Source organism: Gracilinanus agilis, chromosome X (genome assembly GCF_016433145.1).
Source record: "Gracilinanus agilis isolate LMUSP501 chromosome X, AgileGrace, whole genome shotgun sequence".
Lineage (NCBI taxonomy): Eukaryota > Metazoa > Chordata > Mammalia > Didelphimorphia > Didelphidae > Gracilinanus > Gracilinanus agilis.
The window spans coordinates 81574031-81585400 of NC_058136.1; the positions used below are offsets into that span (position 1 = coordinate 81574031).

General features: G+C 37.4%; 1 pseudogene; it reads right to left on the bottom strand.

The window, feature by feature from the left end:
• Positions 1 to 9716: 9716 nt before the first annotated feature.
• Positions 9717 to 10343, bottom strand: LOC123253367 (annotated as a pseudogene).
• Between the last annotated feature and the right edge of the window lie 1027 nt (positions 10344 to 11370).

Genomic DNA, 11370 nt, shown 5'->3' on the forward strand with positions numbered 1-11370 from the left:
AGAAGACAGTAAAGGGAGAGAAAGAAAGAGGAGTTAAGAGATGTTTGTTAAAAGTAACTTGGTATATTGTGAGGCTGTTTTCAACATTTCCTGTATTCAAGGAGACACGGGATTTCTTTCCTTTCTCAAATCATTTATGTTCAATTGGTTTTCCCTTTTAATACAGGGAATGGAGATGGAAAAGCCCGAGAGAAAGAAACACCAAAGAGAGGGAGGACTGAAACAAATATATTTTTGCTATTAAAAACCCTCTTTAGGCAATAGTTTTTTTTGTCTCAACTTAGCCTTTTTTCCTGATATAAACCCACCAAAGTTTTATAATGCCCTTTCTCATCATTTATTCATTCATTTACAATATTTCATGGGTAATTACATGAGAAATTTACTGTTTCCTAATTTTCCTTTCATCATCTACGGACTTTATAGTGTCACAGGAGAAATTTAATAGGGCTCGTTCCCCCCAAAAGTTCCTATAATTATTATAATTGGTTGTTCTTTAAATGAGTAATTTTTGTTGCAAAAATATTATAAAAATGTGTTCATGATTAGTTTTTTTGTACAGAACCCTTTTAATTTAATATGATCAAAATTATTCATTTTATGTCTTGTAATATTCTCTCTTGGTCTTACTTTCTTTCCCTTAGATCTTACAGGTATTACTATTGTATGTTCACATAATTTATTTCTGATTTCATTACATTTAAGTTATTTACTCATTTTGAATTTTTCTTGGCATAGTCTGTGAGATGGTGATCTATATAATTCCTGAGTTTATCATCACAGATAAATTTCCAAATAACTTATTTTGACTTGAGTGATGTTAAAGGAGTTTTTCTTTCTAAGTCTTATTGTTGAATTTTGTTGGAAATATATAGAAATGCTGATGATTTATGTGGATTTATTTTGTGCAGTGCAAGTTTGCTAAAGTTTTTAATTATTTCCACTCACTTTTTAGTTAATTGTCTAGGATCCTGTAGGTACACAATCATATCATCTGCAAAGAGTAATAGTTTAGTTTCCTCATTGTTACTTTAATCCCTTCAATTACTTTTTCTTCTCTAACTGCTACTGCTAATGTTTCTAGTACAATATTATATCAAAGTAGTGATAGCGGGCATCCCTGCTTCACTCCTGTTTTTATTGGGAAGGCTCCTGACTTATCCCCATTGCAGTGATACTTGCTGATGGTTTTAAAGATTTTTTGCACAGCAGCTGGACTGTTGCAATACTGAACTGGCCTTCTTCACATTTTTCCTCACTGCAGTCTATTCTCCATTCTGCCACCAAAGTGATTTTACTCAAATAAGGGTTTCTTTATATCATTCTTCCCTTTGCCCCAACACATAAATCATTTCCAGGAGCTCCCTATTGCCTGTAGGATCAAATACCAGATATGCATCCTTCTATCCAGTTATAAGACATTCTCATCTGTGGGCATTCTCTGTGGCTGTATCCTGTCCCTGGAATGTTCTTTTGTCTTAGCTTCAACACTGACCACCTTTAGGGAATTCCTTCAGGTCTGAAATAAAATCTCAACTTCTACCAGAAGCTTTCCCATCCCTTTTTAATTGTAGTGCTTTTTTCTTTGTTAATTATTTCCTTTTAATCCAGTGTGTTTATCTTGTTTTATAAATGTTTGCTTGTGATTGCTTCTGCTAGACTGTCTATTCCTTGACTCTTTAGCCACTTGTTGCTTTCCTTACTTTATTAGGAATCAGATGTCAGTTTTAGGCAGAAAGTTGATTTGTTCATTTACTGAAGAAGTACTTTGTGCAGCTTGATTGGTGGTGGACATAGCTCTTGAGGACCACTCAGGAAGACTTGGGTTCAAATTTGTCCTCAGACACTTAATAGCTGTGTGATCCTGGGCAAGTCACTTACCTCTGTCTTGGCTTCCTCATCAATAAAATGAGTTGGAGAAATAAATGCCCAGCCATTTCAATGTTTTTGCTAAGAAAGCTGGAATGGAATCACAAATGGTCAACTACACCAAGGTTGTAAAACGTCTGAACATCAAAAACTTCACTATGTATTCACCAACTGTTGTATTTGATTTTTTCTTTTTAGGAAAGTGCTCATTCTGAAGAACTGAAAACCTTAAAACCAACATGTGCAAAATGTTAGTTGGTATTTGTGACAAAAATACATGAACATTTCAAAAAGTACAAATTTTGTATAATATTTTATTAGTTCTACTGAGCATTGCAATATTCCATAATCTTTTGCAATAAAGGAAAGAAAGGGGGCTGAGAAGCATGCATCTGAGTAAACATCACCCAGTCAAGGAGAAGTGCTCTTTACAAATCTGAATTGTTAACTGTGTAAGTTCAAAAAGCATCTATTACTTTAGAAGGGTTTCTAACAGAGAATCAGAAATACATTTTTGATGGCTCAGATTACATAAATTTTAATTCAATGCCTTTCAAAAATATTTTATTTTTAAAATATTTTATTTTTTAAAATATTTTTCCATGTTTCTATATTTCATTTCCTTTCCTTCTCCTCACCCCTCCCCACTCCTGAATCCAATAAACACTTCTAATGTGTTATACAAATGTTAACTGAGTGCACATTTGATTACAATTTTTTTTGCCGCAGCAAAAATTGGCCTTTTGTGAAATAAAGCCCATTTAGTTTCTATTGTGATGATTCCATAGTGTTATAAAAAGTGGTAACAGTAGATGTATAATTGTGTTCTTTATAGATTATTTCCAAATATGAAGTAGAAGTTCCAATTATTCCAAATATGAATTCATATAGTGCTACTTCACATGTGATTCTTGCATAGTTATGATTTAATAGTAACAAAGAATCTAGGTTAAGCAATATTGATTACTAAGCCAAAATATTTGGGACAGAAAATATATATATAATAGAAATTCATTGTTTCTGACATTCTTTGGCTGTTCTGTGCATATGAAAATTCTCCTTCCCTGATGTTCCACTTTCCAATAATTTATAAAATGATATAAGGGAATGGTAACTGAGTGAAAGAATGACTTAAATATTTCCTCATGAAGTCAATAAAAATTAATTGGCAGGGGTACCATGTATTCCAACATTATTTTGTATTATATAAATACTTGGTCATCTTGTATTCCAGTGCATCTTTTGGCTTATTGCAATTTGTTGATGTCACCTATTGCTGCTATGACTTTTAGAAAATATATTTTAATTTTACCCATATCATTTAATTAAAAGTTTATCTGGATCTCCAGCTTTATATAATAATACATGCAACTTTCCATTTTTGTCATTTAATATTTGTTATCAGAGGCAGGGATTTGGCCCATGTCTCATTGCCTTTTCAAGCTGACAGCTTATATTCTTATGTATTTAACATTTAACAAAAGGTTACTGTTAGAGTAATTTTTGCTTTTAGGTCTTCTTTATCTGTTTTGTGCCACTGATCTACCTTTATCTTTTTTAACCAGTAACAAAAAGTTCTTTTAAAAAATTCCATTATTCATTTACTTTTTTTAGCATTTTAAAATGTTTTTGAGTTCCATATTTTTTACCTCCCTCCAAACCTTTGATGTGGCAAGCAATATAATGCTCATCTCACATGTGAATACATTTCCTTATTAACTATGCTACAAAAAAGGGAAGTAAGATAAAGTGAAAAACAAGATGCTTCAATCTACTACACTTAGAGGTCATCAGTTCTCTCTCTGAAGGCAGATAGCATTTTTCATCATAGACTCTTTAGAATTTTCTTGGATATTTGTCTTGATCAGAGTCACTAAGTCTTTCATCATTGATCATTCTAGCATCAGTGTGGTTACTGTGTACATTCTTCTCCTGTTTTAGAAACAAATAGTTTTGATCATTAATACTTTATGATATAATTTGAGATCCAGTAATTCTGTCTACTTTATTCTTACTTTTTTCACTAATTTCCTTGATATTCACTGTGTTATTGTTTTTTTACATACATTGTCATGTCATATTTAGCCATTGTTTTAAATAGAAACAAGCCTCTTAGACTTCGCTGCTTCAATTAAAAAATTACCTTGTGTTTTAGAATTGATATTAAGTATCAGTTTCAAGAGGGAAGAGCAATAAGGGTTAATCAATCTAATAGGAAGTGGCTTGAGGCCATATTTGAACCCAGAACCCAGAACCTCCCAACTGTAAGCATAGCTCTCAATCCACTGAAGCACCTAGCTATCCCCCTTAATATCAATTCTAAGATAAAAGGTAGAGGTTTAAAAAATGAAGTGGCACTGCATAGTAGATATGACACACTGTACCTGGAGTCAGGAAGAACTGAGTTAAAATTCTGTCTCATGGGAGAAACAGGAAAAAGGCTAGTGTCACTAAATTGTAAGCTATTCTGAGAGGAGTAAAATATAACAGAGGGAAAGAAAGAGGAGATCTAGAACTCTTAAGAGACCTTGGAAACCATTTAATTCACATCCCTCCCCATTTTATGTAGGGGGAAACTGAGGCACAGATCCACAAAGGAATAGACAAATGGATCATAGAATCATTTATAACTTCTCCAAGATCATGGGACTAGTGAGGCAGGACTGGAAGATGAGTCCTAACTTCTGAGGCAACTCTTTTCTACCTACCATTTTGGGGGGCCACAACTTCCCTGTGCATTCTCTCCATCCCCATCTCAGTTTACTTTATTTTAATAAGAAGTATTTTTTTAAATCAAGCTGCAATTTCCCTGGTGGGAGGGTGCTCTCTTTGCCAAGGCAGACCACCACCACCAGTCTGGAAGACCTGAGTTCAAATTCAGCCTCATGCACTTACTAGTTATATGACCTGGCACATATTACTTAACCTTTGTCTGAGATTCCTCAACTGTACAATAAGGATAGTAATAAAATTTGCCTCACAGGGTTGTTGTGAGGATCAAATGAGATAATGTTTGTTGAGTGCTTAGCATGGAAAGGCTAGCTGTTATTATTCATAATACAGTATTTCAAAAGTCCAAAGAGTCGATAATTTAGTTTTAAGACTGAATATTATCCTACAGGGGTAAATGAAACTTTAGTACAATAGAGGACCTTCAAGCATTTCTTTTCCTTCTGAGATGACCACAGCTAAGACAGAACTTTGAAAAACAAATATGAGTTTAGAGAAATCTAGAGAGATTTATTTGAGCAGTAGGGTAGAGTTGGCACTCTATGGGGGGAAAGAAACAAGTGTCCCTTCAGAAGCTTTCAAAGGAGGGTAGATTAGGGATAGAATGATTCTTTTGTGAGCATTTGAAGAGGGAACACAGAAAGGATTGTAAAATGAATACATCAATGTGGAAAAGAAGAGGAAGGGGAGAAAAACCATGGTGGAAGGTGGAAGGGCAGTGGGCAGTAGTACTTTTGCCTGAAACATACCAAAGAGAGTTGAATACACAAACACTTTTAAAATGGTAGTAGGACTTTTGGGACAGCCTGTAACTTGAATTCAACAGGGAAACAATTGTGGATGGGAGTGGGAGGGATAGTTAAGAGGGAAGGTGATATTCTGATCTTGAAGGGGGTGATTAAAAGGAGAAAAAAAACCAAGAATCTAATTGGGGATATCTTAGATATCCTCTAGAGAGCTGGGAATTTACTGAACAGACTGACATATGGATGACTGTTATGGAATATAATTTGTAGTAAGAAAATAATGAAATGAGATGATTTCAAAGAATCCTGACGAGCAGGAATGGATACAGAGTGAAGTGAGCAAAATCAGGGCAACAGAACCTAGTAAAGAAAAACAACTCTGTTCTATGGGGACAGCTGGATGGCTCAGTGGATTGAGAGCCAGGCCTAGAGATGGGGGTCCTAGGTTCCAATCTGATCCCGGATACTTCCTAACTGACCCCAGATACTTCCTAACTGTGTGTCCCTGGGTGAGTTCCCCATGGCCTGGCACTTTCCACTCTTCTACCTTGTAACCAATATGCAATATTCATTCTAAGATGGAAGGTAAGGATTTCTTTTTTAAAAAGACAACTTTGAAAAGGTACAGACAGGATGACTTAGGTTCAAATTTGGCCTTGGGTACTTGCTAGCTGTGTGACCCTGGGCAAGTCACTTAAACCTAGTTTCCTAGACCTTTCCATTTTTTTGTCTTGGACTGATACTTTGTATTGATTCTAAAATGGAAAGTAATGATATTTTGTAAAAGCAGGGGGAAAGGTATAAAAGACCTCTGATCAGTATGATGGCCAGCTTTCTAAGACCTCTAAGAACTCTAGACGTCTTTGTAAGTGGTGTTGCACCCAGGGTGCAGAAAGACGCATACATTTTTAGACATGATCACTTTGGCTTAAACATACTTATTTTTAGAAGGTTTTTTTCCTTTTTAATGCAATGAGGGTTCAGCAATATTGTTGTCAGAAAAAGAACATCATTTATGCTTTTAGCAAATGCACAAAACAAAAAGAAATTCAGAAGGAAACATCACCCAAACTGGACAATTTTCAAAGCCACGAGCATAATTTATTATTTATTTTAAATAGGCAAAGAGTGGGAAACAAATACTCATGGTTTCATATAAAATCATCTTTTTGTGTATGCGGAAATGTTCTTTTGGGGTCATGGGCTCTTTCTGTGGTGGAGATCTGACTTCAGGCCATGGGTCAGAAAAAGGCCCTCGGGCATAGTACCTACCAGGGATCATTACAGTGTCAGTGTCAGTGAACACACAGACTTCTATCCTGAGACAGAGGGCCCCTTTGTTTTGCTAGTGCCTACATTTTCTAGGCTGATCAATTGTGACTTGTTCTATCTTTGCAACACCCCAGAGATGAGAAAGCAACCCATTTTTTAAACCCTTAACTTCTGTGTATTGTCTCCTAGGTGGAAGAATGGTAAGGGTGGGCAATGGGGGTCAAGTGGCTTGTGCTGGGTCACACAGCTGGGAAGTGTCTTAGGCTGGATTTGAACCCTAGGACCTCTCATCTCTAGGCGTGACTCAATCCACTGAGCTATCCAGCTGCCCCGAAAGCAACCCATTTTAATGAAGAAGTTAAATCTTCAGGAGGCATGTAAGAATGAGAAGGAGTTATAAATCATAGAACCCACATGATCAGTCTCAGACCAAGAGACTGGCTTCTACGGATAGGAGGAGTTTCCTCATCTGGGAATTCCCTGCACCAATGAAATTATGGGTACTATCCTACCCCATTCTTGCAAGCTAGGCACTGAGTTTTTAGGTTCTAAAGGATTGTAAGCATTACTGGTACCTTCTAAACATGGCATCCTGCAGGAAAATTACAAGTGAGTTCCATTTAGGAAATAATAGGAGAAGAATTTTTGTGGTATGGGATCTTAGAGGTACATTACATAGGAATTGGGGCACTTAGGTGGCACTACAATCTATAGAGGTGCACACATGGGTTACAGATTTCCCCTATTTGAGAATTAAGTGGGGTGTTTACACTTTTGGTGATGATTAGATGTAAAAATAGGCAGGGTAGGATTAATCTCATCTTCATTCATGGAATCAGGAAGACTTGTCATCCTAGGTTCAAAGATGATTCTGTGTGACCCTGGGCAAGTCACTTTACCTTTTGGCTTCATCTATAAAAATGAGCTGGAGAAGGAAACGGCAAACCACTCCAGTATCTTTATCAAGAAAATCCCAAATCGGGTCATGGAGAGTCAAGCATGAAATGACCAAATAACAATGTAGAGATTGTACTCATCATCTTGAAATGAGGAACCAAAAATGTTGGCCTTTGGACAAACAAGTTTTGATAGAAGGGAGGAGCTGGAGAGTGTGGCAAAACAAAGAACATCAGTCTGGGGAGTCAGAAGAAAGACCCAAGTTTGAGACCTTGCTTGGGTCCTTCTCTGAGCCATGTTACCTCTGTGAAATGGGCCAGCTCCTTTACAGGATTCTCCTAAAGATCTCTGTCAACATTATAATCATCATCATCAATCAACCAACAAGCATTACTTCAGTCCTACTATGTGCCAAGTACAATGAAAAACCTCCAAGGAGTTCCTGCCCTCAAGGAACTTCCAATCTCATGGGGAATAGGGGGAGACAGCATCTCTAGATAAGAACACATAAGATATACACAGAGTGGATGGAAGGTAACATTTGAGAAGAAAGGCATGAGCTGTTGGGGGACTGTTGGGGGGCCAGGAAAGACCTCTTGGAGGGGGTGGAATGGTAAAGGAAACCAAGAGGGCCTAAGAGTTGGAAATTGGGTAGGAGAACATTCAAGGCATGGGGAGCATCCAGTTGAAAGGCCCAGATAGGAGATGCCACACTGTGATTGTTACTGATGTGGCTGTCATCCATTGATTGACCCATTGGTGGATTTATATTCTTATTTGGGCTGGGCCTAGGATTTCAAGGGTATAAAGATCAAACAGATGAGGAAACTCTCCACTAAAACAAACCAGACTCTCCTATATCTTTTTTATTTTTTTTTATTTTTAATGTTTTCTTCTACTTAATATTTTATGCTCTTTTCCCTTGCCCCAATCCCCCCGAATCCCCCTTAGCTGACTCACAATTCCACTGGGTTTTACACATATCATTGATCAAGGCCTAATTCCATATTATTAATAGTTGGAATAGAGATATCCTTTGTTGTTTACATCACCAATAATATCCCCAACTGCCCATGTGTTCATGCAGTTGTTTTTCTTCTGTGTTTCTCCTCCCACAGTTCTTCCTCTGAATATGGCTAGTTTCTTTTCTTTCTCAGCCTTCCTCTGGTTCCCTGCATTGCAGCTAGTAGAGAAGGCCATTATGATCAATTGTACCACAGTGTATCAGTCTCTGTGGACAATGTTCTCCTGGATCTGCTCCTTTCACTGTGCATCAATTCCTGGATGTCGTTCTATTTCACATGGAATTCCTCCAGATCTTTATTCCTCTGAGCATAATAGTATTCCATCACTAACAGATACCACAATCTGTTCATCCATTCCCCAATTGAAGGACATTTCCTTAGTTTCCAATTTTTTTAAACATTTATTAATATTTATATTTTAGAAAAGTTAACATGGTTTCATGATTATGCTCTTACTTTCCCCTTCATCCCCCCGATCTCCCCTCCTCCCCTGGCCAATATGCATTTCCACTGGTTTTGACATGTGTCATTAATCAAGACCTAATTCCAAATTGTTGATAGTTGCATTAGTGTGTTACTTTCAATCCCCAATCATGTCCTCATCACCCCATGTATTCAAGCACCTGATTTTCTTCTGTGTTTCCTGTCCTGAAGTTCTTCCTCTGAATGTGGGTAGCGTTCTTTACCATAAGTCCCTCAGAATAGTCCTCGGTCATTGCATTGCTGCCAGTACAGAAGTCCATTACATTCTATTTTAAGACAGTATATGAGTTTGTTTATTTATGATCTCTTTTGGATACAAAACCAACAATGGTATGTCTGGGTCAAAGGGGACACATTCTTTTTATAGCCCTTTGACCATAGTTCCAAATTGCCATCCAGAATGGTTGGATCAGTTCACAACTCCACTAGCAATGCATTAAAGTCCCAATTTTGCCACGTCCCCTCTAGCATTCATTACACTCCTTTTCTTTCATTTTAGCCAATCTGCTACATGTGAGGTGATGCCTCAGAGTTGTTTTGATTTGCATTTCTCTAATTATTAGAGTTTTATAACACTTTCTCATGTGCTTATTGATACTTTTGATTTATTTACCTGAAAATTGCCTATTCACGTCTCTTGCCCATTTATCAATTGGGGAATGGCTTGATTTTTTTTCCAGTGGCCAGGAAAGCATAGACTTTATTGGACTCACACCAGCAGCCCTTGCTTCTTCAGCACTTTTGTATATTGGTGGATTTTGCCTTCCACATTCTTCTCTGCTTGCTTGCATAGTTTCGTGAGCTTCTTCTTCTTTCTATAGTGAATCTTGGCTTTCTCCTTCCTCTTTTCTTCCAATGTAGCAGTCACTGCCTGATACTTCCAGCCAACCTCATGAGCTAGGCGCCCCAGATAGGCAAACTTTCTAGTTGGCTTCAGTTGGACAACTTTGAGAGCAGCTGGGACAACCATGCGCTTCCGCTTGTCATAGGGGGGAGGGATGCCATCAAACACCTTGAGGCGCTCCAGGGCAGCCTGCCCTCGCATGGTCTTATGGGGAAGCATCCCTCTCACAGTCCTCCAGAAAAAGCGGCTGGGGTCTCTGAAGTGGTAGGGACCTCGAGAAGGATTAGTGTTCATTCACTTCTGGAGGAAGGCCAGGTACTTCAATTTATTCCTGTAAAAATTGCTGGAAATGTTGAGGCCCTCGCAGCGGACCACCACCACCTTGCGGCCCAGGAGGACTTGCTTGGCCACGATGGCCGCCAAGGGGCCCAGCAGATGACCCCGCCCATCAATCACCAGCACCTGACCGTCTGCCATGGCCGCCGCCACCCGGGAAAAGAAAAAAGCTGGCTTGATTTTTTATACAATTGCTTTAACTCCTTGTATATTTGAGTAATTAGACCCCTGTCAGAGTTTTTTGTTATAAAGATTTTTTCCCAATTTGTTGTTTCCCTCCTGACTTTGACTACATTGTTTTTGTTTGTACAAAAGCTTTTTAGTTTAATATAATCAAAACAATTTAATTTACATTTTGTAATTTTCTCTAACTCTTGCTTGGTTTTAAAATCTTTCCTTTCCCAGAGATCTGACAAGTATACTATTCTGTGTTCACTTAACTTATTTATAGTTTCCCTCTTTATATTCAAGTCGTTCACCCATTCTGAATTTATCTTGGTGTAGGGTGTGAGATGTTGATCTAAACCTAATCTCTCCCATACTGTTTTCCAAATTTCCCACCAGTTTTTGTCAAATAGTGGATTCCTGTCCCAAAAGTTGGGCTCTTTGGGTTTATCATACACTGTCTTGCTGATGTTATTTACCCCAAGTCTATTCCACTGAACTTCCTCTCTATCTCTTAGCCAGTACCATATTGTTTTGATGACTGCTGCTTTATAGTATAGTTTAATATCTGGTACTGCTAGGCCCCCTTCCTTCATGTTTTTTTTTTCATTATTTCCCTTGATATTCTTGATCTTTTGTTATTCCAAATGAAATTTGTTATAGTTTTTTCCTAATTCAGTAAATAACTTTTTTGGTAGCTTGATAGGTATGGCGCTAAATAGGTAAATTAATTTGGGTAGAATTGTCATTTTTATTATGTTAAATCGTCCTACCCATGAGCAATCAATGGCTTTCCAATTGTTTAGATCCAGTTTTATTTGTTTGGAAAGTGTTTTGTAGTTGTTTTCATATAATTGCTGTGTTTGTTTTGGTAGATAGATTCCTAAGTATTTTATATTGTCTATGGTGTTTTTAAATGGTGTTTCTCTTTCTACTTCTTGCTGCGCTAGTGTGTTGGAAATGTATAGAAATGCTGATGATGTATGTGCATTTATTTTGTATC